This window comes from Periplaneta americana, chromosome 12, assembly GCF_040183065.1.
Source record: "Periplaneta americana isolate PAMFEO1 chromosome 12, P.americana_PAMFEO1_priV1, whole genome shotgun sequence".
Taxonomy (NCBI): domain Eukaryota; kingdom Metazoa; phylum Arthropoda; class Insecta; order Blattodea; family Blattidae; genus Periplaneta; species Periplaneta americana.
Genome location: NC_091128.1, coordinates 6883871 through 6908794, shown reverse-complemented (window position 1 = coordinate 6908794; position 24924 = coordinate 6883871). Strand labels below are relative to the sequence as shown.

Genomic DNA, 24924 nt, shown 5'->3' with positions numbered 1-24924 from the left:
GAAAAGTTTTCCGGGCTATGAGGCCGTGGTCTGTTGGTTGTGAGACCAAACGTTTCGTTCACTGCTGCGGTGAACATATTCAGTGGTGTCTATTGCTGGTGCGGCTGGTTCTACTGCGTGTGCCGATTACAGTCTGCGCTCGAAAAATCGAAAAATCGAAGGAGAATTGGGAGGAAAATTTTAAAAGGTACGCAAAACGCGTCCTTGTAAGGGGTTGGGGGCTGTACAAAACTAACTATGTGAGCTCCAAGCCTGTTGGCCACTAGTCTCACTCCGGGTTACGCTGCTCCTCTGAAGGAGCTTTAGAGAATTTTGAAGGGGAAGCCGAATTTGGACGTAACCTCTTAGGTACCACATACGCGAGGGGGGCTGAGATTGATCAAGTGATCACGGAACGGGGCGAGGAGGAGTTGGCTGGTGTTTGCCGTTAGGATGGCAAGACGCCGTCATCTGTTGTTCGATGACAAAGCATGTGAAGGCCGTCGGAAGAAGCGCCGTGAAATCTAATCTGCAATTTGAGAGGTCCCTGTCCTTTCAATTTGCGACTTATTGAGTGACCTCGTATATTTAATAGACTACTTATATTATCTGAACTAGGGCATACATCGTTTATAATAAGGGTGGAATATATATGGGGAAGGGCATATAGGTCCGTGGCCCATTTCTTATAGGGCTCATCCCGACATTTGTCTTACGCCTGAGGCAAACCACGGAATACCTTAGGCAGGATGAGTTGTCTCAATATCAGAGACTAGCCAGTTGGCTCTTAGGTTGAATGACTCTATGAATCGATGGATATATACTAGCCAATTGGCTCTATGATACTTCCATCGATCAACAAAAGTAGATATTGTTAGGGAGGGATTTTGTTTAGCCCAGTTAAGACAAGGTCATTTTAAAGCGGTTGCACTATCCAAGGAGTCTCATGGAGTTGAGTCGTGGCTACCAAAACCTGGGAGTAACGCCAGCCTCCCTGTCCTCCTGTCTCAATAGTATAGCTAATGGACCTGTCTGGTGTCTACGCCGTAACCTAGGATCATACTGGCCGAGGCCAGATATGAGCGGGTTGGGGTTAGCACGAGCTTCCGCATACAGGTTCCTAGCCAGTCGAGCAATGAACTCGTCTATGGTTGGCAACTCTAGGTCATCATGGAACTTTCTTCTCGAGGCGACTCGGGTGAGATGGGTAATAAGTCGAATCACCTGGTTTTGGACAACTTGGAGTTTACGGAGATGGGACACTGCCGCAAACCCCCATGCGGGTGCGGCATAGGTAATGACAGAGCGAATGAGGGCCTTATACGTGGTAAGTCCTACCCTCAGGTTGTCAGGAGTTAAGGCCGCTAGAATGGGATAGTGTCTAACTATCAGCCCGTTGTCCTTACGAAGAAGGGATTGGATGTGATCTCGGAAGTTGAGATGAGAGTCCATAATGATCCCTAAATATTTAATTTGGTTCATCCACGGCATTTCTCGTCCGAAAAGTGTGGGTGGTGGTGGTATGTCTTCGAGCCTCGCTCTTAGTGAAAAGAGTATGGCCTGACATTTCTCTACATTGACCTTGATTGTCCAGTCGTGGAACCACGGCTGCAGGTGATCTAAGATCGACTGCAATCTACGGGACGCTAATCTATAGGTTTTGCCCATCGCCAAGAGGGCAGTGTCGTCTGCATAGATATACAGATGACTACTTCTGCCGTGGGTATAGCGGAACGGGAGGTCATTAATGAATATATTGAAAAGTATGGGCCCGATAATGGAACCCTGTGGGACTCCTGCGTGAATTTCACGGGGGGTGGAGAAACTAGTGCCTAAACGGGTTTTGAATGTACGGCCTCGGAGGTAGTTAGAAATGAGGCGTATCATTCCATCTGGGACTCCCATGCCCAGTAACTTAACGAGGAGTCCCTCATGCCAAACCTTGTCGAATGCTCGCTCGATGTCCAGGTAAGCTGCAGCTACGACACGCTTCGTGCTCATAGCCCAGGTATTGTCCTCCGTCATGCGGAGTGCCTGGAGTGTAGTGGAACGACCAGGGTGAAAACCGAACTGCTCGTTCCTGATTTGGGGCAATACTACTTCAGTGAGGCGTCTATGTATGACCCGCTCCGCCAGTTTGCTGAGACAACTGAGGAGACTAATAGGCCTATAGTTGCTTGGATTCGTCTTATCCTTTCCGGGCTTTGGAAAGAGAACTACGTGAGCCTCTTTCCAGGGAATGGGATAGTGACCGGAAGCCAAGATGTTATTAATTATCTCTGCTATTCGCTTCATAGCTGACCTTGGGAGATGCTGCAATATAATTCCTTGGATACCGTCGGCTCCTGCGGCCTTATGAGGGCCGAGGCGACGAATGAAATGGGCGACCTCGTGGGTGTTCGTAGGTCGTATCCCATTTTCCGGCTCCCTGCTAAGGAGGTCTCGAACCGATTCCTCAACAGCTCTGATATGGGGAAAGTGTAAATTTTGTTCCACGGGTTGAAAAGTGGTCTCTAGAACGTCTGCCAGTGCGGTATCCTTCTCCTCAGGAGTAAAGGCCGTGACATCTGGACCGACTACTAATGGGTGAATATATTGAGACGGATTGGACAGAGCTCGAGATACACGCCAGACATCTGACATGTTTCTGCTGTCCATAGTTTCAACCTTGGATTTCCAAGCATCCACGACCGTTTCGTGGACCGCCTCACTGATCCGCCTGCGCAAGCGGTTCATTTCTATTCTATGTTCATCTAACCTAGTACGCTTCCACAATGTTCTTGCTCTATTGCGGGCGATCTTTAGGTCTCTAATATAGGCTGGAAGCTGCATCCGTCTCGGTATTGCAGCAACCATTGCCTTCTTTATGCACTCCGTCAGGTCGCTAACTGACCTATCTATCCCTGCCGGAGTGACTTCAGGGGGGAGTGGTGGAAGCGTAGCGGCTACCTGGTCTTGGAAGAACACCCAGTCTGCCGCCTTGTAGTTGAATTTCTCAGCGGTTGGGGAGAGTTCAACTGGGTGCATGATCTCCATTATCACCGGTAGGTGGTCGGACGGAAGATCATCCAGGGTTGTTAGTCTCGCTCTAGTTGTGAGACCTTTCACCAGAGCGATGTCTAATATGTCAGGCAGTTGATTTGCAGCAGCCGGTACGTGTGTGGGTTCCCTAGGGGCCATCACGACGTATCCGTTTCCTGTAGAATTTAGAAAAAGCCTATCGCCCTGCCGATTGGGGCGTTGACAGTTCCAGCTAGCGTGCTTCGCATTGAGGTCGCCGGCGATTACGAATCTATCGGATAGACTTGTCACTATATCTAAATCGCGTTCATTTAGTGTGCCCGGAGGACTGTAGGCAGCCATAAGCAGAAAGGGGAGTCTGCCTATGTAGGCTCTAATAGCCACTGCCTCTAATGCCGCTAGCTGGGGAAGGAGATACTCACAGTGCGCGATCGAAGAACGAACGAACACCGCTACACCTCCGCCTCTTCTACCCGCTCTATCTTGTCTATAGACTTTAAACCCCGCGCATCTTAAATTTACTTGGGGTGTCAGGAACGTTTCTGTTATAAATGCTACGTCTATATTATTAGCGTCTAGGAAAGCCCTGAACTCATGTCCAGTCTGCGCTGGCTGCATCATTGTATATATAGTGCGGGAAGGGGGGGGGGGCTAGCGGACGCGGAGCGCGTGGAAAACAGCAAACCCGCCCGCGAAGCACACTCGAGCGTGGACCGAGGCGACAACAGCAAGCCCCCCCCCCTTCCCGCACTACTGTCTTCGCGCTACGAGTTGGCGCGGAGAGTAGATAGGCGGGACGGAGGAATTTTACGCTACACTCTGACCTGAAAACTTCAGTCCGCTTACTTGGCTACAAGGGAACGGAGTCAGACATGAAATATTGTTGCTATGACTATCATCACATTTTTCAAAATTGCTGGAGTATGATCTGTCCATGACAATCGTCTGTTTATGTTCCAGCCGTGTATATTAATTCGAATCTCTCAACAAAGCCATTAGCCCCACCGCCCCCATCCTGATGGACAACAATGAGTGTTCTGGACACATTTATGGTAGTCAAAACTCCCGTAACATTTTTATCGTGCCAGCACTTGGGAAACGCTAAATTGGTAGACCTATCTATCCGCATTTCGTCCAGATACAAAATCGGTTTTTCCACTTTCCTAAGCTTTCTTATTTGCTGTAGATATCTTAACGTATTCTAATTTACAGTGTTTTCCTATATTTTTTTCCTGCACACTTCTTCCACCACAAATCCTTCTTCTTCAATATTCGTCTTAATGTTGTCTTTCATTTCAAATCAATTTTCTCTTGTAAAAGGGTAGAAGTTTGTTGCAGCTTGGTACTATTTTTTTTACTTGTTATTTAACGACACTGTAATAGATACTAGCTTCTTCAGTGTCGATTGAATTGATGATGGCGAGATGGTATTTGGCGAAATGAAACCAAGGATTCGCCATAGATTATCTGACATTCTCTTGGGAAAACCTCGGAAAAAACCCAACCAGGTAGTCAGCGCAAGCGGGAATCGAACTCACTCCCGAGCGCAACTGCAGATCAGCAGGCATACGCGCTACCTCCTGAGCTACGCCGGTGGCCCTCTTTCTTTTTCAAATAAAAATTCTCAATTATATCTTTTTGTCAATCTCCCGTCGAAGTCATCTACATTTGCGTTTCGCTAGTCTGGAAGTTTCCGTTTTTTTTTTCTCCCTCAGGTGTCGACAACGCACTTTGTTCTGTGCAGTCTTTCATTTCATTCCTTATACGCTGTATTGTTCTTGTGGATACATTAGAGTACTTTTCTACCTTTGCCGTAGGTTTCGTAAGAGGAATGCAAAGGCACTGTTGTTCTTTTTCTTCATCGCAGAATTATTTTGTACTTCTAATAATATTTCTTTCTTCGCTATAGATTGCCAATCCTTGTTTCCTCTTTGTCGACATATTTACAATAAACAAAAAACTGCTATAAACCTAAATAACAGTATACAATAACATAAATTCTATTAACTATATTATTATTAACACGAAAAGCAAAGGATAACTAAAGCAATACAAAGATTTGCGGTATACTGAAAACAATTGTCTTGTTGAAACTAATAAAACACTACAATAAAAACCGCACTATTATTTTCACAAAGTCGCAAAGACTCACAGACACATGTAGTAGATGTTTGTGAAACAGGAATATTGCAGTGAACAGCGCGCTGCGCATGCGCGACTGTTTCCCCTCCGCCCCGTCTAAGTACTTCAGCCGCCTTCTCCTGGCGTGACAACAGTATATATACAACGATGCAGCCAGCGCAGACTGTATCATCCTGCCTAAGGTTTTTCCGTGGTTTTCCTAAGGCGTTAAGACAAATGTCGGGATGAGCCCTAAAAGAAATGGGCCACGGACCTGCATTCACTTCCCCAGACATTGGTGACGGCTCAAAATTAATGATTATTCACATCGAACTCGGGCCCTAACAGAATTCAATCGTCCCCTTGTACAGATCACTGGAGTCACCAAAGAGCCAATTGGCTGGTCTCCTGATCTGAGAAAAATCATCAAAGAGCCAATTGGCTATTGTAAGATTAATACCTACGCGTTCGAATCTTCAAACAGCCAAACTGGCTATCACCGTTTCGTGCCTAGACTTCTCCTCCATCGCGTCTCTCCTCCGGATCAGGTCGCTGTACTTCTGCCGCTCCTCCCCCCCCCCCGTATGTTGTAGCTAATCAGTTACGTCCATTTTCGGCTTACCCACTGGAAATTTCTAGCGCTCCTTCACTGGGGCGGCGAAACCCGAAGTGAGACAAGTGGCCTAGAGCCTTGGAGCTCACATATTCAGTTTTTCACAGCCCCAACTCCCCCCTTGCAAGGACGTGTTTTCACGTATCTTTAAAGTTTATCCTCCCACTTCCCCCCACTCATTCACTCAGCGCGGACTGTAATCGGCACACGCAGTAGAACCAGCCGCACCAGCAATAGACACCACTGAAGATGTTCACCGCAGCAGTGAACGAAACTTTTGGTCTCACAACCAACAGACCACGGCCTCATAGCCCGGAAAACTTTTCTACAACTAAACTACTGTTATTTTCTTCGCAGTTCTTGCGATTAAACGAAGAATTCCGATCATTTCAGACACAGACAAGTAATGCGAGCTTAAAAAGTGATATTGCACAGAGAACCCACTGTACAGTACTTGAAAACAAACCAACTAGCCTACTGTTATTTTCTTAGCAGTTCTTGCGCTTAAACGAAGAATTCCGATCATTTCAGAGACAGATATGTAATGCGAGTTTAAACAGTGATATTGCACAGAGAACTCACTGTACAGTACTTGAAAACAAACCAACTAGCCTACTGTTATTTTCTTAGCAGTTCTTGCGCTTAAACGAAGAATTCCGATCATTTCAGAGACAGATATGTAATGCGAGTTTAAACAGTGATATTGCACAGAGAACTCACTGTACAGTACTTGAAAACAAACCAACCAGCATACTGTTATTTTCTTCGCAGTTCTTGCCATTAAACGAAGAATTCCGATCATTTCAGAGACAGACAGGTAATGCGAGTTTAAACAGTGATATTGCACAGAGAACGCACTGTACAGTACTTGAAAACAAACCAACTAGCCTACTGTTATTTTCTTAGCAGTTCTTGCGCTTAAACGAAGAATTCGGATCATTTCAGAGACAGATATGTAATGCGAGTTTAAACAGTGATATTGCACAGAGAACTCACTGTACATTACTTGAAAACAAACCAACTAGCCTACTGTTATTTTCTTAGCAGTTCTTGCGCTTAAACGAAGAATTCCGATCATTTCAGAGACAGATATGTAATGCGAGTTTAAACAGTGATATTGCACAGAGAACTCACTGTACAGTACTTGAAAACAAACCAACCAGCATACTGTTATTTTCTTCGCAGTTCTTGCCATTAAACGAAGAATTCCGATCATTTCAGAGACAGACAGGTAATGCGAGTTTAAACAGTGATATTGCACAGAGAACGCACTGTACAGTACTTGAAAACAAACCAACTACAGTTATTTTCTTCGCAGTTCTTACGCCTAAACGAAGAATTCCGATCATATCAGGGACAGACAGGTACACGTCGCACACATCACATAGTTATTGTGTTTTTGACATTTAACTCCAAATACTACAGGCTGTTGGACGAAAGTAACTAATACTCCATTTGATTTTGAGTATTGCCCCTAATATCTCCGTAACTAATCATCATAAAATGACGGTTCTTATCTCGAATTTCAGCAACACAATATCCTCTAACACACTCCTGTCTTCCAAGACGACGTTTAGTAATCAGCCTGTATATACACAGTGTGTCCCATTTAATTTTTTACCTCCAATAGCGTGTGAAATATTTCAAATATGCACAAACCGACAATTAAAAGTTAAATTAACTTACATCTGATACATGTAAAGCAGAGGTCTGCATCGTACGTTTTCGCTCGAGCGCCAAGTAGTTCATAGCATAATCCGATAGGTAGCGCACATGCATGATGGGTAAAATTGTCGCGAGCGATAAATCCTCGAACGACATAAGCCGAGCGTTAGACATCCGTGCTTGTTACAGTGATGAACTGTGTAGTAACATCATAGATGTTTATCATTTCGAAACTTTGCAGTGTTTAACTAACCTCTCCATAGCACTACTACAGAACTTGCTTTAAAATGTAATATAAATATTGTAGGTAAACTTCCCCCCCCCCACACGGGAGTGATTTTGTTTTTGCCTCTTCTGATAGCTGTTATTGTATGTAAATGTAATTATTATAAACGAAGAACACAATCACGATAATGCAAGAACCGTATCAAGTTTTCTAGCAACAACAATAATCTCTAATTAATAAGGTATCAATCGTTGCGTCTGTACATTTGTCCCGCATGATTATTCGTTTTATTATATTTTCTGTGACGTTATCTCTGTACTAATATTGTTATTAATCTACTGCTATATCAATAATATTTTGTAAAACGTTTCTACATTGTCGCAGTATATAGGCGGAACACTATAGGCCTATATGCACCTATCATATTATATAATATGTGGTACATCAAATATTGAATAATTATTAATTGGCAATAATAACTATATATCGGAGTTTTTCGTACTATTTTATTCAGAACTTCACGTTACTGTTTTGGTACGTTCCATTAAACGTCTGTCATAAACGCAGAAAATAAAGCCTTATTTTTACCGTGTGAGCAAAACATATGTGCATCTTATCTGTCGCCTTCCATACAAGATAACACATGTCGGTGAGATGACCTTGTACTGTGCTTCTATTCATTACGAGCGTATCACGACCGATCTTATCTCACTCGAGGGTGCGACATTCGACCGAGTTCAAGTGAGCGATTTAACTCCAATGCAGCACTGTGATGTAAAGTAATTTTTGTACCTGATATAATTTTCAAGATATTAGAGTCATCTTTCTTTTTTTAAATGGGAACCAACTATGTTTTGTATTGCAAATGATACGTTAGCTCTGTGTAATAAGATATGGCTGCTTTATTGGCTGTTTGAATGTCACCGGTAAGAGTAAACATTAACAATGTCTGACCAAGATTCGAATAAGAGGAGGACAAATCTGGTTACATTTCTGCGTCAATTAAATCACAATTAGAAGGTACATTTTAATACTACGTACGTGTTACACATGTTGAAGTAAGACATAAAAGTAGTGTAGAATAAAAAATAAACAATTATTCTCAAAAAACAAAACAAAATCTCCGGTGTGCAATGACATTTCTCGCCGATGGCTAATCTTTCACTTGTCCAGTACAGAACTGAAGAAATAAGGGTTGTACTGAGTAGTGTAGCCTACAGTATTATAGTGTGTTCGGTCTTCAATTAAGTCAACATGATGAGGTTGCGTCAGACATTGTTTATGTTTACTCTACTAGGTGACATTCAAACAGTCTGTAAATTAATCAGTTGTTATTAGACAGAGTTAATGGAACATTTGCAATACTTACATACTTACTTACTGGCTTTTAAGGAACCTGGAGGTTCATTACCGCCCTCACATAAGCCCGCCTTTGGTCCGTACCCTGAGCAAGATTAATATATTCTCTATCATCATATCCCACCTCCCTCAAATCTATTTTAATATTCTCCTCCCATCTACTTCTCGGCCTCCCTAAAGGTCTTTTCCCCTCCGGCCTCCCAACTAACACTCTATATGCATTTCTGGATTCACCCATACGTGCTACATGCCATGCCCATCTCAGATGTCTGCATTTAATGTTCCTAATTATGTCAGATGAAGAATACAATGCGTGCAGTTCTGTGTTGTGTAACTTTCTCCATTCTCCTGTCACTTCATCTCTCTTAGTCCCAAATATTTTTCTAAGCACCTTAATTTCAAACACCCTTAACCTATGTTCCTCTCTCAGAGTGAGAGTCCAAGTTTCACAACCATAAAGAACAACCGGTAATATAACTGTTTTATAAATTCTAACTTTCAGATTTTTTGACAGCAGACTGGATGATAAAAGCTTCTTAACCGAAAAATAACAGGCATTTCCCATATTTATTCTGTGTTTAATTTCCTCCCGAGTATCATTTGTATTTGTTACTGTTGCTCCCAGATATTTGAACTTCTCTACCTTTTCAAAAGATAAATTTCTAATTTTTTAATTTCCATTTCGTACAATATTCTCGTCACGGGACATAATCATATACTTTGTCGATGTTTTCTACAATGATTGGGAGCTAACATCGTCTTATCCTTGCCCTAGAGGATTTCTATGAAAACTGCTGTCACATACCTTTTCACAAAACATAATTCAATTATCGAAAATGGACGCGAATAACAAAGTCCATCTGACGAAAATATGACATGTGCCTATGAATGATTATGAATTAAGAGAGGTGGATAAAAATAGTACTTTATGCAACGAGCCTATAATAATAGTAATTAAGACGCAAGCATGGATGTTTATGAAACGAGCGCAAGCTCGTTTCGTAATATTCATACGAGCGTCTTAATTACCATTATAGGCAAGTTTCATACGACTTTTCATGCTCGACCATATTTCTAACTTGAAATTATTCAGATGTATACATTTTATTTGTATCTGACAGCATCGGAAGTGACCTTGTTCTAGGTCGCGAATTGTGAGATGTGCGCAGACGCGAAATTATTGATTTTTTCCGAAGAACAATACTGTCACTGACCTTGATGTAATTCCGTTAAACTTGATATAACCTTGATTATTGAATTCGACATTGAAAAACGAGATGACAAATTGAATTTACTTGAATATTATTTACAATTTACGCTAATTATTATAGTAACAGAACATAACCTTCTGCGACAGTATTGCATTTCCAGCCTCCGTGACTTTTCGCTAATTCTCTTTCGACTGCATATCCGAGAATAATCGATACTTGCGGTTTTATAACGGTACAAAGCTGACTATTCATTGGCTGAACACCTGTAAGCTGACTTGTCATTGGCTGAGTAGTGTACATTAATGACATGCATTAAAGGACCGCTACCAGGTGTATAATTAGTACATTTCGGCATGGTCGAGCATAAAGAGACAATTACTCGTATCCATTGTGCAGATTGAACAAAATTAATATTTTTAAAGTAAGGCATATAGTCCGAAACCGGTATCAACACTTGTGTTCTAAAATGAAATCAATTCTCGAATTTTGTTCAATAAACACATTAGATATGGGATCCAGTGGTACTAATATTAAGGAAGAGCATCTGAGTAATATAATATATTATACACATATAGTTACCTCAGGGGTGAAGACGTTTGTCTGAGCCCACACACGGTGCAACTTGCGCTGGAAAAGGTAAAAAGAAACTATTAAAAAATCATGTTAAAAACATAGCACTGCGTCGGTAATTGTCAGCAGTACCTTCTGATTTATTACTAATGCCAATGACAGCAAACCAAGGAAACAATGTAGGCTGCTGACATGTTCGTCAGAATAACTGCCACGAAATCTTAGATGTACACATATAACATATACATACAGGATGAATACTAAATGCCGTCTTCGAAGACCAGGGCGTAATAGACCACATCAAAACATGCATAAATAAGGTAGGAACCAATACTCTATCTTGCAATGTTTCCCGATTGTCTTTTGGGCCAAATATTATTTCCGTGTTAAACGCTTTTGTATGCAAGATTTCAGTTCAGACTGTGACTCCGACTTGTCCATATCGAACATCCCGCACTTCCAAATTACATTTCCTTACTCCAAGCATGACGCACACAGGTTTGCTAGGATTCAGTCCAAGGCCGTACAACGGGCGACTCGCGCACCACACTTTGAAAACCGGCGCCAGTTTGACGTAGGCAATGTAAACATCACGTGCTTACCTTACTTCAAAATGACAAACACATACGTATTGTAATGCCAGTTTAAACTGTCACAGTGGACAGAGAACTCACTGTACAGTTAGGTCCGAAAGTATTGTCAACCCCTTTGTTTGTATGTTGATTTGCATCCATTTTGAACATATCATAGCAGATGTGTGACGTTTCAGCTTGTTGGGTGATCCAGACCATTATTACGGAACATGTGATGCGGCGCCAAGTCCTGTGTGAAATTTTCCGCAGCAAAGGCGTGTGATTTCCCTTTGGGGAATAATTAAGCAGCATGTCTCGAAACATGGATACCAGACAATTCAAGATTTGAAGCAAGCTGTTAGGGAGGCATTCAGGGAAATCACAACGAATTTTCCTCCCGAAAATTTCGCACAGGACATGGCGCCTCATCATTTTGTGCAGCGACAATGATGGTGCCCATGCTGATGTTCTGGATCACTAAACAAGCTGGAACGTAAAGTATCAACCATTGCAACATAATAAAAATGGATAAGTTGGTGGGGGTGACGAGACTTACGCACCTTACTGTACAGTACTTCAAACAAACCAACTAGCCTACTGTTATTTTCTTCGCAGTTCTTGCGATTAAACGAAGAATTCCGATCATTTCAGAGACAGACAAGTAATGCGAGCTTAAACAGTGTTATTGTACAGAGAACTCACTGTATAGTACTTTAAAACAAACCAACTAGACTACTGTAATTTTCTTCGCAGTTCTTACGCCTAAACGAAGAATTCCGATCATATCAGGGACAGACAGGTACACGTCGCACACATCACATAGTTATTGTGTTTTTGACATTTAACTCCAAATACTACAGGCTGTGGGACGAAAGTAACTAATACTCCATTTGATTTTGAGTATTGCCCCTAATATGTCCGTAACTAATCATCATAAAATGACGGTTCTTATCTCGAATTTCAGCAACACAATATCCTCTAACACACTCCTGTCTTCCAAGACGACGTTTAGTAATCAGCCTGTATATACACAGTGTGTCCCATTTAATTTTTTACCTCCAATAGCGTGTGAAATATTTCAAATATGCACAAACTGACAATTAAAAGTTAAATTAACTTACATCTGATACATGTAAAGCAGAGGTCTGCATAGGACGTTTTCGCTCGAGGGCCAAGTAGTTCATAGCATAATCCGATAGGTAGCGCACATGCATGATGGGTAAAATTGTCGCGAGCGATAAATCCTCGAACGACATAAGCCGAGCGTTAGGCCTCCGTGCTTGTTACAGTGATGAACTGTGTAGTAACATCATAGATTTTTATCATTTCGAAACTTTGCAGTGTTTAACTAACCTCTCCATAGCACTACTACAGAACTTGCTTTAAAATGTAATATAAATTGTGTAGGTAAACGTTTTTTTTTTTCTTTTCCCCCACACGGGAGTGATTTTGTTTTTGCCTCATGTGATAGATGTTATTGTATGTAAATGTAATTATTATAAACGAAGAACACAATCACGATAATGCAAGAACCGTATCAAGTTTTCTAGCAACAACAATAATCTCTAATTAATAAGGTATCAATCGTTGCGTCTGTACATTTGTCCCGCATGATTATTCGTTTTATTATATTTTCTGTGACGTTATCTCTGTACTAATATTGTTATTAATCTACTGCTATATCAATAATATATTGTAAAACGTTACATTGTCGCAGTATATAGGCGGAACACTATAGGCCTATATGCACCTATCATATTATATAATATGTGGTACATCAAATATTGAATAATTATTAATTGGCAATAATAACTATATATCGGAGTTTTTCGTACTATTTTATTTACAACTTCACGTTACTGTTTTGGTACGTTCCATTAAACGTTTGTCATAAACGCAGAAAATAAAGCCTTATTTTTGCCGTGTGAGCAAAACATATGTGCATCTTATCTGTCGCCTTCCATACAAGATAACACATGTCGGTGAGATGACCTTGTACTGTGCTTCTATTCATTACGAGCGTATCACAACCGATCTTATCTCATTCGAGGGTGCGACATTCGACCGAGTTCAAGTGAGCGATTTAACTCCAATGCAACACTGTGATGTAAAGTAATTTTTGTACCTGATATAATTTTCAAGATATTAGAGTCATCTTTCTTTTTTTAAATGGGAACCAACTATGTTTTGTATTGCAAATGATACGTTAGCTCTGTGTAATAAGATATGACTGCTTTATTGGCTGTTTGAATGTCACCGGTAAGAGTAAACATTAACAATGTCTGACCAAGATTCGAATAAGAGGAGGACAAATCTGGTTACATTTGTGCGTCAATTAAATCGCAATTTGTAGGTACATTTTAATACTACGTACGTGTTACACATGTTGAAGTAAGACATAAAAGTAGTGTAGAATAAAAAATAAACAATTATTCTCAAAAAACAAAACAAAATCTCCGGTGTGCAATGACATTTGTCGCCGATGGCTAATCTTTCACTTGTCCAGTACAGAACTGAAGAAATAAGGGTTGTACTGAGTAGTGTAGCCTACAGTATTATAGTGTGTTCGGTCTTCAATTAAGTCAACATGATGAGGTTGCGTCAGACATTGTTTATGTTTACTCTACTAGGTGACATTCAAACAGTCTGTAAATTAATCAGTTGTTATTAGACAGAGCAAATGGAACATTTGCAGTACTTACATACTTACTTACTGCCTTTTAAGGAACCTGGAGGTTCATTACCGCCCTCACATAAGCCCGCCTTTGGTCCGTACCCTGAGCAAGATTAATACATTCTCTATCATCATATCCCTCCTCCCTCAAATCTATTTTAATATTCTCCTCCCACCTACTTCTCGGCCTCCCTAAAGGTATTTTTCCCTCCGGCCTCCCAACTAACACTCTATATGCATTTCTGGATTCACCCATACGTGCTACATGCCATGCCCATCTCAGATGTCTGGATTTAATGTTCCTAATTATGTCAGATGAAGAATACAATGCGTGCAGTTCTGTGTTGTGTAACTTTCTCCATTCTCCTGTAACTTCATCTCTCTTAGCCCCAAATATTTTTCTAAGCACCTTATTCTCAAACACACCCTTAACCTATGTTCCTCTCTCAAAGTGAGAGTCCAAGTTTCAGAACCATAAAGAACATCCGGTAATATAACTGTTTTATAAATTCTAACTTTCAGATTTTTTGACAGCAGACTGGATGATAAAAGCTTCTTAACCGAATAATAACAGGCATTTCCCATATTTATTCTCTGTTTAATTTCCTCCCGAGTATCAGTTGTATTTGTTACTGTTGCTCCCAGATATTTGAACTTCTCCATCTCTTCAAAAGATAAATTTCTAATTTTTATATTTCCATTTCGTACAATATTCTCGTCACGAGACATAATCATATACTTTGTCTTTTCGGGATTTGCAATACAAAAGATAACAGCCATTATTTAAAAGGAAACCAACTAAGCCTAATATTTTGAAAATTATTTCATATACAAAAAATACATTACGTATATTAGATGTCCCCTTCGATTTAATTTAACTTGTAATTGTCGGTTTCTGGATATCTGAAATATTTCACACGCTATCGCAGGTGACGGCGTTAAGTGGGCCATCCTGTATATATCTTCATATTTGTGCATTGAATTTATTGGACATATGAAATTATTAACACTTCTTTAGCCAAGTATTTACAGAAACAAAGGATAATGGTGGACTAAGTGTAATATTCCACTGGTTTTATTAATTCTATCAGTAACGATTGTACTTTAGTGGCCTGGTTAGTATAGGCGAATTATGACACTTTAAATATATGTCTAATTCCTTTAAGGAGAGAGGATGTTATTTTTTTTAACTTTTTTTTTTTCTATTTGGTGTAAATTATTAATTTTATGTATGTAGAGAGCTCATATCTGTGGCAACTCAATGAAATAAAAATATTTTGAAAAAAAAATTATTTGGGGGCCCAAATTTTTAAAAAATATATGCCCAATGCAGGATTGTCCAAAAAACGATATATCTAAACCGTTTTTAAAGATAGATTCAAAATGTTTTTGCAATGTATTTGCAAAAGTATGTTCTACAAACTGTCTGTAACAGAATTTTGATATTAGTCCCTAGGTTTGTAAAATAAACAATTAAAATTTAGTAACAATTTTCTGATTTCCTTTCTTGCAAACAAACGGACGTATTTTTAAAATGAAATCAATTAACAAAATTCTGTTACAGACAAAAGTTTCCTAATAGTCTAAAGAATGTGTGTTCTAAATTTCATGCATGTATCTTTAATAGTTCAGAAATTATAATCATTTTGTCTGGTAATGTAGCAAAAAAATTTAAGTTACTGGAAACGGACAAAAGCGGGCGTGTGATTTAAAAATACATAGCGCAGGAAGTTTAAAATTGACGTCTCAACGTGCGATAAGGGCACAAATACCCACAAAATGTTATGCAATGCATTCCACACATATCAAAGGGTATTTTAAAGAAAAAAATCAATTTTTTGAAAATTTAATTTACCGGAAAGAACAATAAAAGTGGGCGAGTGATTTAAAAATGCATAACGCAGGAAGTTTAAAATTGGCGATCCACAAATATCACAGAGTATTTTAAAGAATTATTTTTCTTAAATTAAGTCATTTTTCATCAAAAATACCATCATCTCCCCTTAAATAACAGCCTGATACTGAAGCGGTACCTTCTGATAAATACCCGGCTGAGAGGATAGTAATAATTTCAAATCTAGAACTTGTTCAATGAATAAAAATTGATAAAAGTAATCTAGGTCTTATAAAGACTAATCTATATAGTGGAATACACAACAGAGGGGGAGGGGGCGGAAAGATGGGAACCCATGATGCGCTCCTCAAAAATAAATCAAATTAAAATGATAGAATAGTCACTGTCGGGCTTCATGTTCATAGCAACCAACCGTGAGGAATTCTATTACGAATATGGTTTTAGATGTGAGTTTTTTCAGAAGTCCTGAAATTCACTCTATTCATCATTTCTTAGTCGGTTCTTTACGTTTAGAACTACATCGATCGAAAAAAGGAAATCTACCCTAAAAAGTAGTACCAATCATAGATTCAAAGTGAGTCTGTTTAGGGATTTCAACAAAATTAGGTTACATCAGTTACATCTAGTAGAATAAGCGTCAGTTCTACAAAGTGCTGAGGAATGGAAAATGCTTCAAACAATTCTAAACAGAGATCAAAGGGATGTATTGGAATAAACAGACAGAGAAACAGGAAGAAGGGATTGAAAATTCGGGATGAAGGCGTGGCAAAAGTCATCTTCGACAAAAAGGAGTCACATATTATGTGAAATTCCTGTCCACAGATACAGTATATAAATGTAAAATTGAATAATATTATAAAAATAATCAATATCCATAAGATAAGCAAGAAGAAAATTTGAACTACAATTGTCGTAACTATTATTTTAAACTTTTATTAAATTACTATTATTATTATTATTATTATTATTATTATTATTATTATTATTATTATTATTATTAAATGGTAATTATTCTCTTAGTAATGTCATAATTACTAGGAGAGATAGTATTATAGATCTTGGTGTCTTACTTAATTCTGGGCTACATCATATAGGAATGGGATGGGTGTGGGATAGAAGTGATAATAACTGGAGGAATATAGGGTCTAATGTGAAGATGCGTTTAATTGATATCGAGAGGCAAGAGATTGAGCTCCAATGTTCGGAAAAGTCCTCACTACATTTACAATCAGATCCCATGCTTAACTGGGGGAGGTGTGACTGCATAAATTCTTGTAACAAAGGCAGTAGAGCAGGTTTAGCGTGGCTAAGATTGGGGGTTATGAAGGTTAATAAAATTGTCAACGAAGAAGGAGAGCGCCTTTGTCCCCTTTGCAGAGAAAAGGACTCCTACAGGCATATTTTAATACAGTGTGTCGAATTGCAACAAGTACGGAGAAAATATCTACCACCCTCGATGCTAAATCAGAATAGGAGTTCGCTTGCATGTCTTGACCTCATGGGGAATAGAGAATACGAACAAAAGACTGGATTGTTTTTCTTGAAGGTGAGACAGATTAGAAGTGCAGCTGTGGAAGTTTGTGATACGAACTGACGAAGGGATAATGGTATCTACCCAATTATATACTTTTATGTCTGTCTATCTATTTGAGCATGTAATCTTAAACTAGTTATATTGATCACTTGTAACTGATATGACTTAGCTTAAAACTGTACATTTGGCTTTGACAGGGTTAGTTTCTTCAAAATATTATGAATTCATGATATTTTTCTTCATCGCATACCATGAAGTAGTAGTTCATTACAGTTTATGACATGGATAGAAAGAAACGCATACAACTAAAAAATATGCATGCAGTTTTTTTCATAAAGGAAATATGTTTATCGTTAAATTATACCTCCTGTTATAATGATTATGGCTTTAAATTTACCTTTATTAAAATATATCTCATAAGAGGTTATCAAATAATATTTCTGCCTTGAAATCTTTAGTAAAATATTAGTAAATGATTAAGTTGTATATACTTTACTTATGTATACCGTCCAGTTCCACAACAGCACTAAGCAAGTGAGCAAACACAATAATTGCTTATCACATGTGCAAATATCTTAGAGAAAAAAATACGCTGGTGAATTCAAAATCCCCTTCCCTACCTGTACGGGCTATTCCGTATGAAATCGATCAGTAAAAAACCTCGCATTTTTTATACTCTAATTTTTTCCCTATTTATACAAGATGGTGAGGGGAGTGCATTTTCAAAAATATACTATCGAAAGTCAAACGGTTTTCGTATTATTGAGCGACAAATTTAGCGTATTTTATAAAAACAAGCCTCTTTCAGCGCTCCGAACTCTGGAACCATTTACTGCAGAACATTGAACGAGAGCTTATTTTGAAGCTGACATCTTGTAGGTTATGTTAAGAAGTAATCCTTATTTTTATTGTACACAGAGAGACAGATAATCTCATTTTACTTGCTTTTAGGATTTTTGGCCATTTGTAAAAATTAAAAAAAATATATATATATTGAGAAAAAGCCTTGCATTATTAAGAGGGATTCGGCATTGTTTGCTTAGTGGTACGGCAATAAGTTTCGAGGGTATTAAATAGATTATTTTCACACGCCTAGACTTGAACGGCGCTTATACCGCACACACTGGCTGAGAGTTGAAGATAAGCGAGTGTTGGGCGTCATTTTACTCCTGTGTTTATGAAAAGCTGTGATAAAGCTAGCTCAGCCATGCGCTTACTAGACAACACATCACGTGTTTGTCTCCTGGCCTTGCTTGTCTCTGGCTAGCTCCCGCCTCACAGCCAGCTGGTTACTTCACGCGCGTACTATTTATTTTCTTTATTTGATATTTTCAATACATTCTTATCAACATACCATAAGTAAAAAATATGTGTTTATTTGTACTTTCAATGCGGAATCTAACTATATATTTTTAAAATATTTTGTTCCTGGCCAAAGGCGTCTTAATGAGGAAAAAATCTAAATTTCTCCATTTCCATAAAAAGTAAGAAAATCTGTTTGTATGTCAATATAAACTCTAATTTCTCAGCATCAAAATAAACCATGATTTTGATCATTGGATGAAAGGGTTTCGGAGCTACAACAGTTTGAATTTGCTAATTTTATGAAAATACGATAAATTTAAATATTTTAAATTTAAACACTTTGCACAAAGCATTGTATCACAGTTCTCTACGTACAAAAAAGTTTCATTTATTTAGAAATTGTAAGGTCAATTTTCTCTATATTTCGGTCGATTTGAGATGGAATAGCTCGTACGCAACTTCCACTCTAATTCATATACATGGAAGAGTTACTCACCCCATATCCACTTCCTGTTACTGTTCCATACACTCTGAAATGTCGCCTTGTCGCTTCACGTTCGGCATCAGCTGCTTCCTGCGAAACGAAATGAATGAAAGAATAACAGTCATTTTACAAAAATAAGAAATTGTCTTCAGGCCTAAACAATTTTACAGAACGAAAGGTAAGTACACATTGTGGGAGAATGGAATGTAGACTTCAGTGTTTTCAAAAATGTCTGATGACCAGAAAAAGTTTTATTGGAAAAGTGCTGGTACCTTCAATTAATGGCACAGTGTTTTTTCCTCAAAACATCTTACGAACAAGAAGATATATGCCTAATAGTAAAGAAAAAGAAACGTCACTTTCAGCAACGAAACGTGTCATGCAAATTGAAGCAAACACATCACAGAAAATGAAATCATCAAATAGCAAGAAGTCTCACATGATGACTCTCATAGACATTAATCAGATACATAAAACATACTGCATAAAGACTTTCAAGCCATCCTACCACTATAAACAGGTTGTTATTACTTGGAAAATCGTGCGTAATTGGCTTGTTATGGCACAAGTGTCGACAAAAAGCAATGACGTATTTGTAATGATGTAATACCGGAACGCTTGCTATCTTGGTTATGCATTATACGCGCGAAGTAGCAAGAAATGAAATGCAGGACAGAAGGCAACGTATCGTTTATTTCCAATCTTTAACAATTTTTGTATCACTTTTGTAATATCACATAAAACAGTTCTGTGAATCAGAGGAAGCACATTAACAAAATAAATAAACTGTTGTAACATAACCCCCAACATTATATTATACTGTATTGTATTAATTATCCATTAACAACTGAGCTTATAACTAGACAAGAATATTTGACTGCTATAAAATAATTGAAGCCTAAAAAATCTTGTGGCCCAGATGATTTACCTCCATATGTATTGAAAGTTTGTTTCGAAGTACTTATGTATCCTTTATGTTTGTTGTATAACTTAATTTTAAAACGAAAAACTTTTCCGAAAATGTGGAAATTAACAAAGGTGTTTAAATCTGGTGATAATAGTAAAATTGAAAATTATAGACCCATTGCAATAGTGTGTGCCCCGTCCAAGGTATTTGAATAGATTCTATATACACGAATTTTTCAACATGTTTATAGTGCAACTGATATAAATCAGCATGGATTTTACACCCATAGGTCTACCACAACAAATCTAATTAATTTTACACAAAAGGCATTTAATACATTACATAATCGCAGAAATTTAGACGTGATTTACCTTGACTTTTCCAAAGCGTTTGATAAAATTGACCATAAAATTTTAATTAATAAACTTTCAAGTTTTGGTTTATCTTTTTCATACTTACAGTTAATAACGTCATATCTTACCAACAGGCAGCAGTATGTTTCATTCAATCAAGTAAAATCAAAACCATTCACAGTAACTTCAGGCGTACCCCAAGGATACAACCTTGGTCCCTTGCTCTTTTTACTTTATATCAATGACTTGCCTAAACAGATTTTGCACACTAAATGTTTACTATATGCTGATGATGTTAAATTGTATAAAGTCATTGACAAACAACAAGACGTTTTTGATCTACAGCTTGATTTGGACAGACTATATAGATGGAGAATCGATAATTTTCTTCTGTTAAATCTTAATAAATGTTGCTTTATGACATATTCTAAAAATAAGACAGTTGCTCAAAATTCGTATGAAATTAATGGTGTGAAGTTACCTAGAGTACAATCATTTAAGGATTTGGGTGTATTTTATTTTACACACAACTTATGTTTTAAAATGCACTTAAATCACGTGGTAATTGATGCATATAGAAAATCAGGATTTATAATCAGAAATACAAAAGAATTAAAAAATGTAAATACTACTGATACTCTATATAAAACTCTAGTTAGGAGTAAGCTAGAGTATGCGTCTGTAATATGGTCACCTCAGTTCCAGTCCCATCAGATGCAAATAGAAAGGATACAGAAAAGATTTTTACGTTATTTATATTAAAAAAGACATCACGCGTCGTCTTCTGACAAGCAAATTTCATATAATCAGTTACTTTTTGAATTTAATTATAAAACTTTAAAATCTCGACGATTAATAAATAGCCAAATTTTACTCTATAAGGCTGTTAACGGTATATTGAATAACTGTGATTTTCTTAAATTCCTTCAGTTCAATGTAAAAAGAACAGAATTAAGTCATATGATGTATCTGGCTTTGGAGCACAACAGTGCTACAGCAGTTGAAGAACATATGAAGATATGAAATATAATATTAACTCAGTTTCGAAAAAAAAGTGATGTATCTGATTTAGCAACTACACACCTCATTTATGACACTGTTTAATTAATATTTAGAATTATATTATACTAATAATATAAAATATATGTATATTTTCTTTTTAAACTTATTGTATTAATCTATATTTTAATAAGCCTAGTGTAAAGTTAATATTTGAGGAGAAAAATTATTCTGTAGGACAAATTAATAAATCGATAATATTCTAGTGTAAAGTGTTCCACTTACTGGTCTACGAAACAGCCGACCGTAGCATTGACTTAGAAACCGCAATGCCTGGAAAAGTAAACAATTTAACATTATGAGTACAGGAAATCTTAGAAAGTACATGTTCTCCGAATAGGTGCACTAGTCTCCAAACATATCTGACCTATAATTTTGTGATAGTGTAAGGAAACTTTCTAACCACGGGATAAATCAAAACCAGAGGTGTAACTAACTGACAAACTTTTAAATGGTTCCGTTAGTTCTCAATAGGGAACACTATTATTAGGACAGTTAAAGATAAGTTAGGTAAAATGCTGATGTACATTAGGTATTAAATATTTTCACAAATAACAATACCAGCGGTTTCTCGCTGAATCTAGTACTGTTTACAATCAATAGAGAGGAATGAAATTTTGAATTCTATAATATTGGTGTTCAGTTGTATTACATAATAATAATAATAATAATAATAATAATAATAATAATAATAATAATAATAATAATAATAATAATAATAATAATAATAATAATGATTATATCTCTTGTACTTAGAATTTTATTCACAAATCTTCGACATAAAAGGTGAATCAGCATGGTAAATAGAAAATTTTAACAATTACAGAATGGTATGTACTGTCAAATATAGCCTAGTAATAAATTTCAATGTCGCAATTCGAATTGCCCTCGCGTTATTGTTTAAAATAATATTCAGTTATATTACATAATAATAATAATAATAATAATAATAATAATAATAATAATAATAATAATAATAATAATAATAATGATTACATCTCTTGTACTTAGTATTTTATTCACAAATCTTCAAAATAAAAGGAGAATTTTCGCTATTAGATAAAATGGTAAACAGAAAATTTTAACAATTACAGAATGATGTGTACTGTCAAATATAGTAATGAATTTCAATGTCGCAATTCGAATTGCCTACACGTTATTATTTAAAATAATATTCAGTTATATTACAGAATATATCTCCTGTACTTAGTATTTTATTCACAAATCTTCAAAATAAAAGGTGAATTTTCGCTATTAGATAAAATGGTAAAGAGAAAATTTTAACAATTACAGAATGATGTACTTACTTACTTATTGGCGTTTAAGGAACACGGAGGTTAATTGCCGCCCTCACATAAGCCCGCCATTGATCCCTATCCTGAGCAAGATTAATCCAGTCTCTACCATCATATCCCACCTCCCTTAAATCCATTTTAATATTATCTTCCCATCTACGTCTCGGCCTCCCCAAAGATCTCTTCCCACCGGCCTCCCAACTAACACTCTATATGCATTTCTGGATTCGCCCATACGTGCTACATGCCCTGCCCATCTCAAGCGTCTGGATTTAATGTTCCTAATTATGTCAGGTGAAGAATACAATGCGTGCAGCTCTGCGTTGTGTAACTTTCTCCATTCTCCTATCACTTCATCCCTCTTAGCCCCAAATATTTTCCTAAGAACCTTATACTTAATATTTTATTCACAAATCTTCAAAATAAAAGGTGAATTTTCGCTATTAGATAAAACGGTAAATAGAAAATTTTAACAATTACAGAATGATGTATACTGTCGAATATAGTAATGAATTTCAATGTCGCAATTCGAATTGCCCACGCGTTACTATTTAAAATAATATTCAGTTATATTACATAATATATCTCTTGTAATTCGTATTTTATTCACAAATCTTCAAAATAAAAGGTGAACTTTCGCTGTTAGATAAAATGAAAACCCACAGGTATTTAATAGCAATAGTGATATCTTTACCGTAATATCTTCTACATGCCTCTCTTCTTTACCCTTATGGAAATAATGGCATACGCTATTGTGCGGCCGAAAAAATTAGATCAACGTAGAATATCCCAACCCTATACAGAATCGAACTCTTAACTTGAACGCTATCGCTCGTCCATCAACGTTTCCATTGAAGTAACGGATAGACATTCATTATTTCTAGAAAAAGAGATCTAAATTTCTTGTACTTACCTTCATTTTTCTGCTTTTGTCGTACTGATGTCGTAACCATGGTATGCACGATAATGGAGAATACTGACTACCAGAAACATATTGTAGCTGCAATATGTTTGTCGCTAGGCAACTATAATGAGTAAAATCACTATTCTGTTAAGCAAAATTTTAGTTTCTTCCTATCTATCACATTCATTCATTCATAGTGTCCTGTACAAGAGTGGGTCTTTGACTACAAACCCAGCATCCTCCAATATTTTCTATTTCCACCTTCCTGAAGGTATATATAAAAAAATAAGTATCCAGTATTTTAATAACTGACAGTATGCATCAAAACGAGAAAACAATGTCTAACAAATATCAGTCCCACAACACATACTTTCTGAGATCTGAACACTTGTTCGTAGGAGGAGCTCAATGTGGCGACCATTCATGGCAATGCATTGCTCTGCCCTTCGGCGAAAGGAATCACGCACTCTTTGAAATTGACCTGCTTGTTCTTGTATGTGATGACACGCATTCCCGGGTCCTGTAGTGGCGTAGACCAATTCCTTTGTGTTTTCCCATTTTCAAAATTCTATGGCAGCGGTCGTCAACTCAGTGCACTCTCGGGCTACCGTCTCTAACCAGCAGGTCTCTTACAGCACCAGCGTGAATTCGTGGCTGCTAGTGGGTACGCTCTCTACCTCTTCCTGCTGCACGACGGGGCAGTTGCTCCGCTTATCCTTTACCCATTTCAGCGAGTGGTGACGACCATGCTCTAAAAAGGTACGGTGTGTTTACGGCGATCATTGCCGGGCGCACATCGCAAGAGATTGTCGCCGGAGTTGCTAGCAATTGAAATGAATGCGCACGGTTTCTTTACAGCGATGATCGCCAGCGCTGTTCGTTGGACGCGACGCAGATCGCTGGAGGTTGCTTCTGAAGCAAATTCAGGACGCACATCGCCGCATTCGTGTTCAATAATCGATATTTAGACAAGGTCATGTTGTAATGTCGAATATATAATCTGTAGGCCTACACGTTAAACACGTCTGTACGTTTTGGCTGCAAAACAAATCAAGACGTTTTGTAATTTTTCGCGGTCTGAAGACGAAATTATAATTGAATATGTGTCACAACAAAATGCTCTTTTTAATATGAGCATGTGAATTAATAAACAAATTAAACAATAAACCCTTACATTACATATTATATTTGTATCACGCCCGAGCCCCAGAGAATTT

At 37.7% G+C, this 24924-nt stretch overlaps 1 long non-coding RNA gene across 1 annotated transcript; it reads right to left on the bottom strand.

Moving 5' to 3' along the window:
• Positions 1-10774: 10774 nt before the first annotated feature.
• LOC138710007 (uncharacterized) lies at positions 10775-23774 on the bottom strand. The gene is made up of 4 exons (XR_011335011.1): positions 23717-23774; positions 21734-21781; positions 19202-19279; positions 10775-10822 (listed from the first exon to the last, which is right to left on the bottom strand). It is a non-coding gene; the product is annotated as an uncharacterized lncRNA (long non-coding RNA).
• Between the last annotated feature and the right edge of the window lie 1150 nt (positions 23775-24924).